Genomic DNA, 13501 nt, shown 5'->3' on the forward strand with positions numbered 1-13501 from the left:
GTTTTTTTGTTTGTTTTACATTCCTTCATTAAGATGCCTCACTTTCCATGTGCTCATGAAACTAAAGCTCTTTCTGAGCTTTCAAAATCTGGTGTGTCATTAACTGCAGCAAACACGGGACTGGACCAGAAGCAATCTCCCAAATTCTGGCCAGCAACCTGTCTTAAAACACTTGCAACAACTTCACCAAGATTCATCTCATTACTATCCAGATTTCCGTTCCTCTCCCAGATGGCCACTTCAGACCCTCACTGATTCAGTGGTTAGAAACTCTTCTCTAAATTCTAGACTAAATCCATTCTCAGATAGTTTATGCCTTTACTCTACTGGATGATACTTGCGTATCAAGCTAGTACTTACACCTTCAGACGTTTTTGGATGACTGGCAATCAGTATGTGTGCCGGCTTTGAAAGTTGGTTTTGTGCACTGGAAGCATTAGAAGTAAACATCTACTCTGCCATCTAGCCACTACTGTACAGCTAGCTTGCCTTGAGGCACAGACTTCATCTTGAGTAGGATCACCAAAAATGGAGGCTTTCCAGACTGGGTTTACTTTGTGCTGGTGGCGTGATATTGCCTGTCTTTATGTGTATTTAGCAGCTAACACCCACTTCTACTACTGGCTCTCATTCACTCTTAGCCCCCCAAAGCCAACCTGCAGGAACAGCTGTACAGGATATGACTGTCACTTATTGAACATTGTACCTAAATGACTATTCCTTTATCTTACAGAGAGAAGGAACTCACAGGCTGGCTGTTATCCCCTTATGGATAGAAAACTCATTTATACAGTCACAGAATGGTTTGGGCTGGAAGGGACCTTAAAGATCATCTAATTCCAATCCCCTGCCATGGGCAGGGACATCTCCCACTAGACCAGGTTGCTCAAACATTTAGTATTTTTTGTATGGAGTTCTGAAGAAGAGCTGACTGGTGGATCTGTTCACCCACGGGTAAGAATCGATTTAGTGGAGCCTTACAGAAGTTTCCTTCTCAGAAACTTTCATGGGCAATGACTTCACTGTGTAATCATCCTATTCACAACAGCCAAGTTTACGACATCTCAATGACGACTGCATTAGCAGAAATATTGCCAAAACAGTGTCTCTGTTCTCTACCTGCTATTGACTCAGTATGTCCTGACTATGTAAGAATAAAAGGAGTATTTCAATAAAGAATCCTTACTGAACTGTACAGGTTGTATTTAAACAGCTTCTTACTCTATTTTATGCCAGCAGGTCACATTTGCAGTCACAAGATGGCAGCATAGAATAAAAAATTACTGATGCATTGTATTTGCTGCTATTAGTTTTATTTCACTTTGATTTTATACTGTACATGTACAGTCTAGCGGTGCCAAAAATATTTTACCCTTGTTGGTGAATTTATTCAGTATTTTCCAGAAGCATACCCACCTCTTTGTTCCACATTTTCCTACAGAATTCCAGGCCTTTCTTTAAAAACCTGCTAACCTCTGGATGTACTTCATAGCCAGTCTTTAAAAGAGAAACTGTACTTGTAATCCAACAAGCAGAAACGATTTATATTCACATCAGAATTATGGCACAGAGAGTAATAATTCAGCTGCTGGCAGGAACTCTTACCTGGCAACAATTTAGATCTGACAGAAGTCCATATTAAAAATAAAAATGACATTGAAGTGAAAGATACGTTTTTAAAAATCAAGGGATTAAGCATAAAGATTGGCCTGGACACACCAGCACCATAGAGTAGTGAACAGAGTTCTGGTCTGAAGGTCCTGGAGGTCAACGGAGAGCTAACGATGCCATAATTAAAGAGGAAATACGCCATAGGTATCCTGAGGCTACCCCAGGCCTGTTCAGCCCCTGGATGAACACCCAGTGTAAATGCCTCCTGCACCTTGTCCTCTCTGCTCACTGCTCCCCCGGCATCTGCAGTAGCCAGATAACAGGCAGGGTGTCAGACCGCCCATAATATATTTTTCTCCAGCTCCAAATATCCACCCAAGAATACTTTGATGTGTCTTGCAGGGAGCACTGCAAGTGGCTGGCAGACGGGCTGTCAGTATGACTAGCTCCAGCCAGGTATTTGGGGGATCTTTTCGGTTTTGCTTTGCAGTTGTTCTTCATTAGCCTACCTGCGGCATTTATTTGCTGACTGCTTCCACAGTTCACAGTGCTTTCTATTATTGCTAAAGATGTTAATCTGTAATGTCAATGCAGATTGCCAGTTTGTTATCATTACTACAGACATGCATATTCACCGAGGTTTCTGAAATACCGATACAGAGAAAGCATGCTCAGACTTAATGGGATTTCCTCATCACAGGAGTCATCAATCCCTGCACGTTTTTTCTCCTTCAGAGTTTACAAAGCAGGAACAGGTGAATGGTTGGTGAGACTCACAAACAACCTTCACCTTCTGTCTGCTGATGCAGAGAAAGCCACCAAAAGCACATGGAAGCAGAAGGCGCAATGAAGTCAGATGCCTGGGTACTGCCTCCCATGTGGCGCAGGTTACAACAGCAGAGTGAGGCAGAGACTGGTGTTCGCCAATGAACAAGACACGAATGATCTCTGTCAACATGAAATCCTTCTGAGCTAATTTTGTCAAAGCTGCAAAAGGGGGAGAAAGCAGAATACAGTTGAGGGCTGAGGCACAGCAGAGCCAGGCCTCTGTTTGACCTGGCTCGTTCACAGGAGTGCAAACATAAAAGCATCAGGCAGCCACTTCAGGGGCCCTTCAGTGTTCAAGCGGAGAATTTTTCTGGTATCTGCTTGCTTACAGGTAACCTATCATACTGGAATGTATAAAATCTACCCATGTTTTGGATAGACAGACAGGCACAACAACAGCTGATGAGATCACTACTTGCCATGAGGCACTACTCTGTCTCCAGCATCCTATCTCCAATCCCATTGACTTCGTAGGAGGAAAGAGCAAGAAAGCCTGCAACAGACCAGGCTGGAATAAAAAGCAGGTTTTTCTAATCCCATCAACTCAAATTTGGTTTATATCCAAAAGAATGGAAATTAATACCTTCACCACACAACTGAATCTTTACCAATGCAATTCTGAATATTAGATTTTCGTTCTCCATTTGAAGGTGTTGTGTAGCATAGCCATATGCTGTTAAAAGAGCTTTTCTTTACCCCATATTGAGTGAATTTCAGTTGTGGAGATAGTCCCTATGCTTTTCAGCAGTTTTACTATTATTATTGTTATTATATTTTATATAGTTATTCCTGGCAGGCATGATTACACAATCTCCAGAGGACAAAATGAATCCTTACTAGTTTATACCTGAGTGTTTATCCAACACTGATATGAATGATCTTAGATACCATCATTCTCTTGAATTAGAGTAGGAATTAATGATTCTTGTCAATAAATATTAATGCTAGCTATTAATGATGCAAGGAAAAAAATAAAAATAAAATTTTTATTCGTGGCCTACATATTTTAAATCCAAGCTTTCTTTGGTAAAAAGACCTAAAACTGCTATAATTTTCAAGGACAGCTGAAAATCGTTGTGTTTTGGACATTTTAAATAATCCTACACTTGCCTATTACATCAGCAATCTTCACATTTATTTTGTATACTGAGAAAGAAAACCTCCTTGCTTGTAAAAACCAATTTGTCGTTTTGGCTACTTGGGTGGACTAATAAAATATGTACATAATAGTACCTGCTTTGTTACCTCTCATAGCTATACTCGTTACTGCCTTGTAGTGTACTTATTTTTCATTGCTATCGCTTGATTTATTATTATTATAATCTCCAGTTTACACAGGAAACTTGTTTGAACAAAATCTTGTTGTGCTTTGTTTGTATCGAAGATACAAATGTGTATATGCAATGGTAACGATCAAGCAAAGGAAATTCAGATGTAAATCAAAGTTATGATATGTGCATTCCTGTTGTTCTTCTTGTCTGAGGATTTAAGAGATATTAATAGATGTTGCTGAATCAAGGATCACAATTCTGTGAAAAGGTGCCATAAGGAATGGTGTCCTCACTTTATTCATAGGAAAAATGCACTCTGGAAATAATTATTCTACTTCTAACCAAAGAAGCATGTTGACTCCCCATGCTTTCACCATAAACTGTTCTATTCTCCTCATATTTTAAATGATCATTTGTAAGTCTTCTAATGCAGAGAAATCCCTTCCTTAGCCCCTCTGCTCAAGAAGCAGACATGCTTTTCGTTCGTTCCAAATGGATGAGATGGCTTTTTACTAAAATAGTTTACTTTTTGTTCTGTGCATTTCATTTCTAGCTTGATTCAAATATCAACAAATTGATCCTTGGCAAACCAAGCTCTCCACTATGTAATGCCATTTCCTCACTGAACTAATTACTTCACTGTATCAGTTGAAATATTGCTTTTAAAGTAATTGGAGACTTACATATCCATGTTCTTTATGCAAATTAAAATGAATAGCTATACTTAGTAATTGGGAAAACTGCCTAAGTGCTAGAGCTGTTCCCAGCCTGGAAATCCATTTCCCACAAGAGAAAATCAGTTTTTAAGTCACTCCTGAATTCAAGTTACAATTTTTAAGCCTGTATGGCTAAAATGACACTCCCCAACCAGATCAAAAATTCTGAATACAGGTGGCTTCACTGCAAAACTGCTTGTCACCTACAATTGCCTCTAACCCGATAAGATCTGTCAGTGTTCCCACTTTCTCAGAGCCAAATTATCTGCTCAATTACTTCCTTGAAAGTCTATAGAAATCAGGCTTTGTTGCACAGAATGAGCTGGCTCAGGATCAGTCTGTTTCACAGCTCCTGAGAGCAGGAGGCTTGTAGCATCACGGTGGTTGAGTGGTCATTGCAAACAAATGGTGGAGTGTGACTCCCTCCCAGGACATGTTATTTTCCAGAGCTAAACACTCAACTCCTGGCTGTCCCTTCAGGGGCACGATGCTGCTGATCCTGCAGCTGATCCAGCAAGGTATACACCAGCTCACACAAAATGGGCTGGAGGTCTGAAGGGTCAACACGATCATTCAGGCAAAGCTTTAAAAATTTGGCTACTGAGGACATGAATCAAAGGTGAGGTGAGACCAAGATCTGTGAGAACAAGATATGAACAAGATCATGGAGGCACACCGTAGAAGTGAAGGGTGAATTGGCACCATCCACAATCTCAATTTGCCACAGCAGAAGCCAAGAACATGCTGTGAGTAGGAAACAGTACATCAGAAGACACACTAGTTCTGTGAGCATTGTTGTCTTTTCTTGCTAACTCCAAGGTACTGTTATTAGTCTTGCTTGTCCATGTCATGGATTCCAATTTAAATGTATGCTTATGTTCTGCAGATATATAAGGACATATAATTCAACCATCTTACTGGAATTGTGAAATATTACTGTTAAACAAGGTGTGCTTAGAGGGCTAAAGCATATTGCCACAAAGTGAAGTGCACTGCATGCAATTAAGACTTCAGCTCTGCATTCATCCAAGAGGCAACACTCAAACATTTAGCTGTGCTTCTTTTTAAGTTATTTATTCTCCTAATTTCATTTTGGATAATCTCACTTACAGAAAGGGGAGAATGACTGCTATGGATTATGAAATACAGGAGTACTAAGAGGGAACTGAATGTGCCAGCTGGGAATATACAAAGGAGGGAATGAGTCATGTAACTTCTGGGTATTGCCAGTCATTCGGAAAGGGGTCGGCCTAACTGTGCAGGACTGCAATTATTAAAATTTATGTAGCAAGCACAGCATTTATTCCTGGGTTGAACTAATAAATGATCTGCTAGCAGATTATAATGATCATAAATGATCTGCTAGCAATGCTGTGTTAAAGGTTCTGTCAGCAATTATATTATAGAGATTTATAATATCAAACTAAAATAGTGCATCCTGGTCACTAAAATAACTCCAGAGTCAGACTTTGGATCAAGTTATCATAACCAAGTAGCTGACTAATGCCCACAAAAATATCTGTATGCACGAGCATATCTTTGTGCATGTCGGTTGGGTAAATGTTTTTGTAGGGTGTTTTTTTTGTGTGCATAAACATCTTTATGGAATGTATGGGCGCTTGTGTATGGTGTGCAGGTGCTGTAAACAAATATATGAACATCAGTGCATACCTGTGCATGTTTTTTAGGCCAAAACAAGCCACTAGACTGTAAAGAATTGTATATTCTAATGTACATAACCTAGTTATGTAGTACATAACCTAGTACATCACAGTAAATCCCTGTAACAGAAATGCTGGCAGTACTTTAAATGTGATAGTGTTAATAGGGATAATTTAAAGGACTTTTTCTTAGTCAGCTGCCCATGGTTGAAAATGTGCTTTCATAAAATTTTCTGAAAAGGAATATAGTTGACTTTGTTTAAAATAAATTGTTGGATTCTTTATCCAGTTGATGTTTTCCCCAAAGCCTATGTGCTGATATCCCAAGAATCAACTAAGTGGACTCTCAGCTTTTATTCACAATGTCCCTCCATGAGTTCTGTCAACTCCTAATCTGGCTTTGGTGCACATTACAGCAAGTTTGCTGTAAGTTACAGAATCACATAACAATAATAACTTGAAAAATGGAAAGGAAAGTTAGTTAACACTCTGCCTGTTAATACAAAAGTAGGGCAGGGAGGGTTATTTTGCAAGAATATCAAACATTTTCAGTGTAACTGCCTGTCTTTATGATCTGCCAGGGCTGGAAGAGCAATCCCAAACGCATTCCAGTGCATCTTGTTACTCATCAAGGTAGAGCAATCCTCCTTGAGTTCCAAATGGTGATTGGATTCGTACGGAGCCTGCCAAATTAAAATTGCCTACTTTAAAATAAAAACTTGAACAAAAAAAAAAAGGAAAAAAAAAAGGAAAAAATTTTGAGTTCCAGTTGACGATGTATTCTTATCTCATCGTGCTACCATAGAGGGCCCTGAAGACAAAAAGAGTGACATAAGAAATCATTCCCTCAGTGCTGTGACTCTGCTATTGATAGACCCAATTTCATATATTCACAGACATGGTTTGTGAATGCATCAAAAATCCAAGTCTGCACACTATTATGTAAAAGATCATGCAGATTGCATTGGTGTTACTGGAATCACAGTTGAATTTGATCCAAATGCTGTTGTCAAGTTTGACAACTGGATTGTAAGAGTTAATAACAAAAGCAATAAGCAAATACAGATTTCAAGGGAAGACAATTATTCAAAAGTTTAGCACTGAACGCTTGCCTGAAAGAGACTGGCTGATAAAAGAACTTCTCTAACGTTAAAATGATACTTGGCTCCTAAAGTTGATCCTTATTTCAGCATTCTGTTGTTATATGTATGTAAATAGATGTGTATTTATATATAAAATCAACACCTGTGTGTGTGAAGAGTTCTGAATATGTTTTTTCACCTTGATTGTATTGTGCACAGGTGATCTGCATGCATCATAACATCACTGAAATAATAAACTTTTCTTGTTTCAGACTTCAAATTATTCAAAACCAGTCCTAAATTCATGAAAAACGCATGAGTCCACTGAAGGTCATGACTTTATTTTGACTCACAGTCACTAAAGGAATGGCCTCAGAGCTACTAGTTATACATTTGCAAACAATACATATATTTTTCTGTGTATATTATGGTACATGCTTTTTCATGTGCAACCAGAATTACAAAATGGGTCATGATTTTCAGAAATAGGAATCTAAACAAGCAGTCTCAGAACCTCTTAACTGATTCAGATGGACCTCCAGGAGGTTGAACATTTTTGAAGAACACTGTTAGTTCCTAAAATCAGGAAGGCACTTACCCTTATGTTTGAATCTAACACATTTGAATTCTCTTCTGAGTAGAGATGTTTCCCAGAAGTGAGAGACTTAAGATCCTATCTAGAGATCTCACATTCTAATTTTAGGCACAAGGCTTATATATATGTATATGTCTGCATACCTTTTCAGAATAGATGTGTTCCTGCTGGGCTGAGATTTTCAGCTTATTAAAATCAATAGCACTGTTTACAGCAACTCTGATCGCTAATGATTCTTGTAACAGAAATTTCCATCTCCATTTGGGTTTGGCTTGACTGAAATCTCATACTGTGAATTCAGGCACAAAACCCAGACAACTTTCAATTTTGGATTTCACCTCTGCTTCCTGGATCTGAAAATTCTGAAGAAATGGTAGACTGAAATTTTTTAGAGGTAACTTATGACATCAGGGAAAAATAAAACCAAACAAAACACAACAACATTAAAAAATACTGCCTGTCTGATACTGAGAATTTCACTGTTAGGTACAGGAACCTTATGTTTCGGGGGCTGAAACTAATGCTCTTTTCTTCCCATTTTGTGACTTTTGGAGCTCTCATAACCCTTCCTTACATTTGCATGTTCTTTTCCACTTTACTCCCACCTAGTCCCCTCACACCTTATCTCTGGTTTAGCTCTGCTGAGGCAGTAGCTAAGGATGGAGTCAAAGGCAGCCTCACTTTTATTTTATAAGGTTTAAAAACACCTTGTCATATATGGAGTCATCTTTAAATGTTATGCAGTATAGCTACAAATATGTAACAAGAAATAAAGTGGGAAGAGATGTTTCCTCCAACACTTCGGGATGAAGATTGTGACAAAGGAACTTGGAATCTAAGATTCAGGAATCTCGCTGATAATCTGCTTTCAAGGGTGTAAACCTTGAGGGGAAATGTCCCATAAGTCATGCAGTTCAGTCATGGTGGAGTTGAAAAGATCATTCGCTTCTTTTCTTATGTAACAAGTGTCAGAGGATCAGGTATCTGCACTGCAACGGAGGCAGCAGTTTGAGTTGTGTGGTTTTGCTCAAGATACAAACTTGAAGATATCTGTACACCAAGAAATGGAGATCAGACCATGGGCAGGAAAGTACTGGCACTGAGAGTCAAAGAAAGGTATTGCCTTGATAAAAACACTTACAGGGAAAGAGCTCTAGAAATATCAAACTAGTGAGCTCATAGAAGTCTGAACAACAAGAACGACAAAACAAAAACAAACAAACAAACAAGAATATTATGAATTTTATTTTTGAAACAATGCAACCATGTTTTCAAAAATCTGTAATACAGAACTAATTTTCAGTACCTCTGCCCTTCACTCCTTGAAGTTGTGAACTATGGTCTCAGGACAAGATGCCACATAGAAATATCTCAAAAGAACGATTTCTTCTAAAAATTTCAAAGGTGGTAGGTATGGAAAATTATGCTGTTATTGAAAAGTACCATTGATTCTCGCTATGGAGCAGCTCTTGTGCTATATAATAGAGTATCCAAAGCAAGCAAATAATGGAAATATACCAGTGAGAAGTCAAACCTGACTTTCAGGTATTGTAGTATTGCATAACATGATTTGTACTTGCATTATTCAAGGACATGCTGATGTTGAGTAATGTCCTTACCTTACCTAAGAGTCAACCTAATCTTTAGTGAGACTACAACTCAGGAAAAAATATGGTCAGCTCTAGCAATGTAAATTTTATATTGAGATAAGAAAATAAGCAAGTGAAATACATATGGTGCTAGACAGTCTCTACACAGCGATTTCTTACACAGATTATTTTTCATATAAGAAGATTATCCCATACAAAAATTCTTGTACTGCTTAGAGGTTGAACATAAAATGGAGGAAAGAGTCTTTGCATGATTTTTCTCCTGTGGGCGTAAACAGATATTTTTAACTTCAGCTACCAAACAGAACTGACTGAGACAGAATTAGATTATACTTCCAACCAATACTTTTGTACCTTGCAAATATATGACAGCTGCGATTTAGAAAGATTCAGAACCAAGTTTGTTAATATCAGTTGTTGCTAAGAGATGCATTGCCTTTAGTAGAAGAATGAATATGCACCCACATACTAAGGGATCTATGAACTAAAAGTCATAAACACAGTATAAAATATATTGTTTATGTTACAAGAAAGTCTGAAAATATTTTATTGTTGAAAAAAATCATCATTATTGCACTTTGAGTTCATCATGAGTTTTGTTGACTTGCCTCCTCACAGAAGGTGTACCCAGTGATGACATTTTTGAAAATGACGAATGATTGAAAATCACATTTAAGGCTAAAACTCAATATAATGCTTACAGCACACTCAAGAAATGAAACCATTAAAATACACAATTTTAGTATCTAAGCTTTTTTGAATGATATTGCAAAGTCAAGTTCAAGTCTCAGTCACAAAAAGCTTACAATGAAAGATAGATACCAGATGTTTTCATATACAGTTATAAGTTTCGTTACCATCATCATTTTAACACCTGCTTATTCTTTACTGCTAACTGATGTGTTCTCCAGTTTCACTTACCTCTGTCTGGGTTAGCACACTGAGTTTCCATATTTCTCTCAATAATTCTTTCACATCTCTTAACCTATAATTTACTTCTTTTATTACTTACCATTTTGTTGACAGCTGTTGATGTTTGTATTGCTCTGTAAAATAAACACTTATTGAATCACTTTTTAGCACATTTCATTGATTAACTATCTGTGTTAATTGGGGATATGTAAGTTGGTAGGGGTAAATGACATAGATGCCAAGGTCTGGAGATACATCACAGTTCTGCCAGCAAAAAGCACTGCAAAGAAGGGCTATGCATCATCTGAGTCTCCTTCTTCTTTATAATCCTTTGTTGGGTTCTGTGGGGGGAAAAGAAAATATCCATGAGAAGTTTTATACCTTATAAAAATGCTCATTAGACTATCTCCACTAGGAGCCATAGTTGCAGCAATGAGTATTCAGGGACTAAAGCATAACTGACCTGGACACGGTATAAAAGTTTTAAAACTTGAAAGTGTAAAAAGAAACCTCCTGATATCAAATGAGCAAAATTTCCTCCATGATGATTATGTACAAGATACATTATAGGTAGATAATCATTACTGTAGTATACCTATGGGCAACCTAAGGTAAAAAAATAAAATAAAAAGTAATAATAAATGAAGTGACCTTCACAAAGCCCCAAAGATCTTACGTACTTATTTTTCTAATAAAATTCAAGTAGATTTTTATTCCCAGCCTGCATTCACTCCACGACTACCCAAATGTTTTTCACTGCTATATGAATGAAGCTGCATTTTTCTCGTTGGAGTCGTTATTTTGAAACCATTCTCCCTGCTAAATGTCTCTCAGAAAACAGCGAAATTCCATCTGTGGGAATACATACAGGATAGTGTCTTGTTCCAGGAAAATCGCTTCAGGAAAAAAAAAAAAAAAAAAAAAGGTGAATAGTTATGAAACTGCAAAGTGGATTCTGACCCTTTGCAGAGTCACATGCAGAGTATGAGTAGCATGTCTCATAGCAGATAAGCTATGAAAAGCAACAAAATACTGCTTCTCATGCCCAAACAGCAGATGGCCCCAGATAATTCCCAACAGCAGATATCGTAATGAGCCACTACTTCCTAAATCAACACTGCTAAAAATTTTTCGCTAAACAACTTTTCCCCTCTGCATTTGTCAGTTCAAAGACTCAAATACCTTGGGGCCGGATTTTGCTGCAGTTGCATTTACCTTCTTGAAGTGGCCAACTTGCTAAAATACCACATGTAATAGTTGAAACACACACATCTCTGCACATGTAAAAGAGCACTTCAAAATTGTGACAGGTTACAAAAGGAATGTAAGGCACAGGAAAAACATATGCAGGGACTCTGTGGGTAGTAATTTGAGAATATCTGCTCATATGCTTTTGAGGTGTCAAAAATACAAGTGAATTCTTGGCTTAAAATTTCTGCAGTCGTACTATTATTGTGCCTTCAGCTGAACTACTTTGAATGAAAAACTGGAATATTTTGTAAACTAATCGAGGTTATCTTGGGTTAACCCAAGATGCAAAAAAAAATGTATGTGCTGTCACAACCGGTGCAAGGCAATTCATTTGATAGCTTCTCAGTGGGCCCGAAGGAAGACACAGCTGGTTGTTAGAGGATGCTTGATGCTGCAAATGCCTTCATTTGGATAAGATTGATAACGAGGTTGTGACAATTTGTTGTCCTTAAAGATCGTGCAATGCATCTTACAGATAGATATAGCTATTGCACACAGCTGGGAGGAGAGAAGCAGTCTCTCAGGGTGTCATGTAACTTTGCATGGACTGCAGCAGCTTTCCTGCGAAGAGGAATTTTTCAAATATTTTTTAGGGACTTCTGCTCCACATCCTATTTTTCAATTGCTTTTTACACCCACAGAGAAAAGAAGGGAGAAGACAAAACTGTTGATGTATTGTGACTATCATTGTTAGTTCTCTGTTTGATGTTATTATACATTTTAAAAAGCTCTCCATGGCCTGAAAACATCAGGACCTTCATTAATCCTACATGATTTTAGGCATCTAGAACCATTAATGGCAGTGGAAATGGGCACTTTCAGACCATCCAAGGCCTGAAATGCTCTTTGAGACAACTCTTTGTTCAATTAACTTAGAGGTAGAGTTTTAGAAGAAAACTACGCACACTGTGGTCTTCCAAAGAAAGAATAAAGCACTCCTTGTTTTCCCAGGATAAGTGGCTAAATATTAAGCTGAACGAATCTGGCCTCTGAACGCATGATAAGAACACGAGAAGTGAATGTGAAGGAGATCTTGTACTTGAAATTCAGGCCAGGTATTTTGTCCTTGTGCCCATGTGAATTCCTTCTTCAAACAAGTATTCTGCCTTTACCTTGAGCAACCTACTTCTTATATTCATGTTTACTCCTCTATACATTCTAAGCGCTTTGAAACAGGAACAACTATTTTTCATTAATAACCCCGCTAAGACCACTGCAACTAACCAATGGCATTTTCAGCCTCGGCACTTCCCAAATTGCAAGAGTTTATGCCGCCTTGAGGGGTGGTTTGGGGGCCGGTTGGGTGTGTTGGTGTTTGTGGTCCCATGGAGTGTGGCACAGGTGGTCCAGGACCCGGTGGGCTGCCGTGAGCCCTGGGCACACCAGACGACCGCAGCAGCACCATCCTTCACATAGGCTGGCTCACAGACGGCGTCTCCTTTCGGAGGCCTCCTGCACAAAGTGCCGCACAAACACGGACAGCAGGCCGCTGACCTGAAGTGCGAGGTCAGGTCCAACAAGCACATTGAAGTCCTGTTGGCTTTACAGTTAATAATTCACCTCTCACTTTCCTTTTCCAATCACGGCCTTATTTGTGCAGTGCGGCGTAGATTAATAACCTTAAAGCTGCTTTGCACTACTGCCCCTGAGCCCGCGCGACCTTTCCACGCGCGCCCTTTGCACCAACAAGAAGACACGCAAGACCTCTTCCCTCACACAACCATCTTTATTCCCACCCCACGATATAAACAGGACCCGAATACGCCCCGAGGGCCCCAGCTGGGCGGGGGGAGGCTCGGAGAGGAGGGGGAGGGGGAGGCTCGCAGCGGAGGCATCGCCGGGCTGCCGGCGCGCAAGCGGTTAACGGCGGCGGGGCCGCACAAGATGGCGCCGCGCCGGCTTCGCCCCCGTCCCCGCCCCGCGCTCGGCTCTGTAGCGGCGGCCGGGCCGGGCCGCGCGGCGCC

At 39.3% G+C, this 13501-nt stretch overlaps 1 long non-coding RNA gene across 1 annotated transcript; it reads right to left on the reverse strand.

Annotated features, from left to right (window-relative positions):
• Positions 1-8993: 8993 nt before the first annotated feature.
• On the reverse strand, positions 8994-13499 carry LOC308193758. Its single transcript, XR_013949904.1, has 2 exons — positions 10967-13499; positions 8994-10627 (listed from the first exon to the last, which is right to left on the reverse strand). It is a non-coding gene; the product is annotated as an uncharacterized lncRNA (long non-coding RNA).
• Between the last annotated feature and the right edge of the window lie 2 nt (positions 13500-13501).

This window comes from Anser brachyrhynchus (genome assembly GCF_964034855.1).
Source record: "Anser brachyrhynchus genome assembly, chromosome: 4".
Taxonomy (NCBI): domain Eukaryota; kingdom Metazoa; phylum Chordata; class Aves; order Anseriformes; family Anatidae; genus Anser; species Anser brachyrhynchus.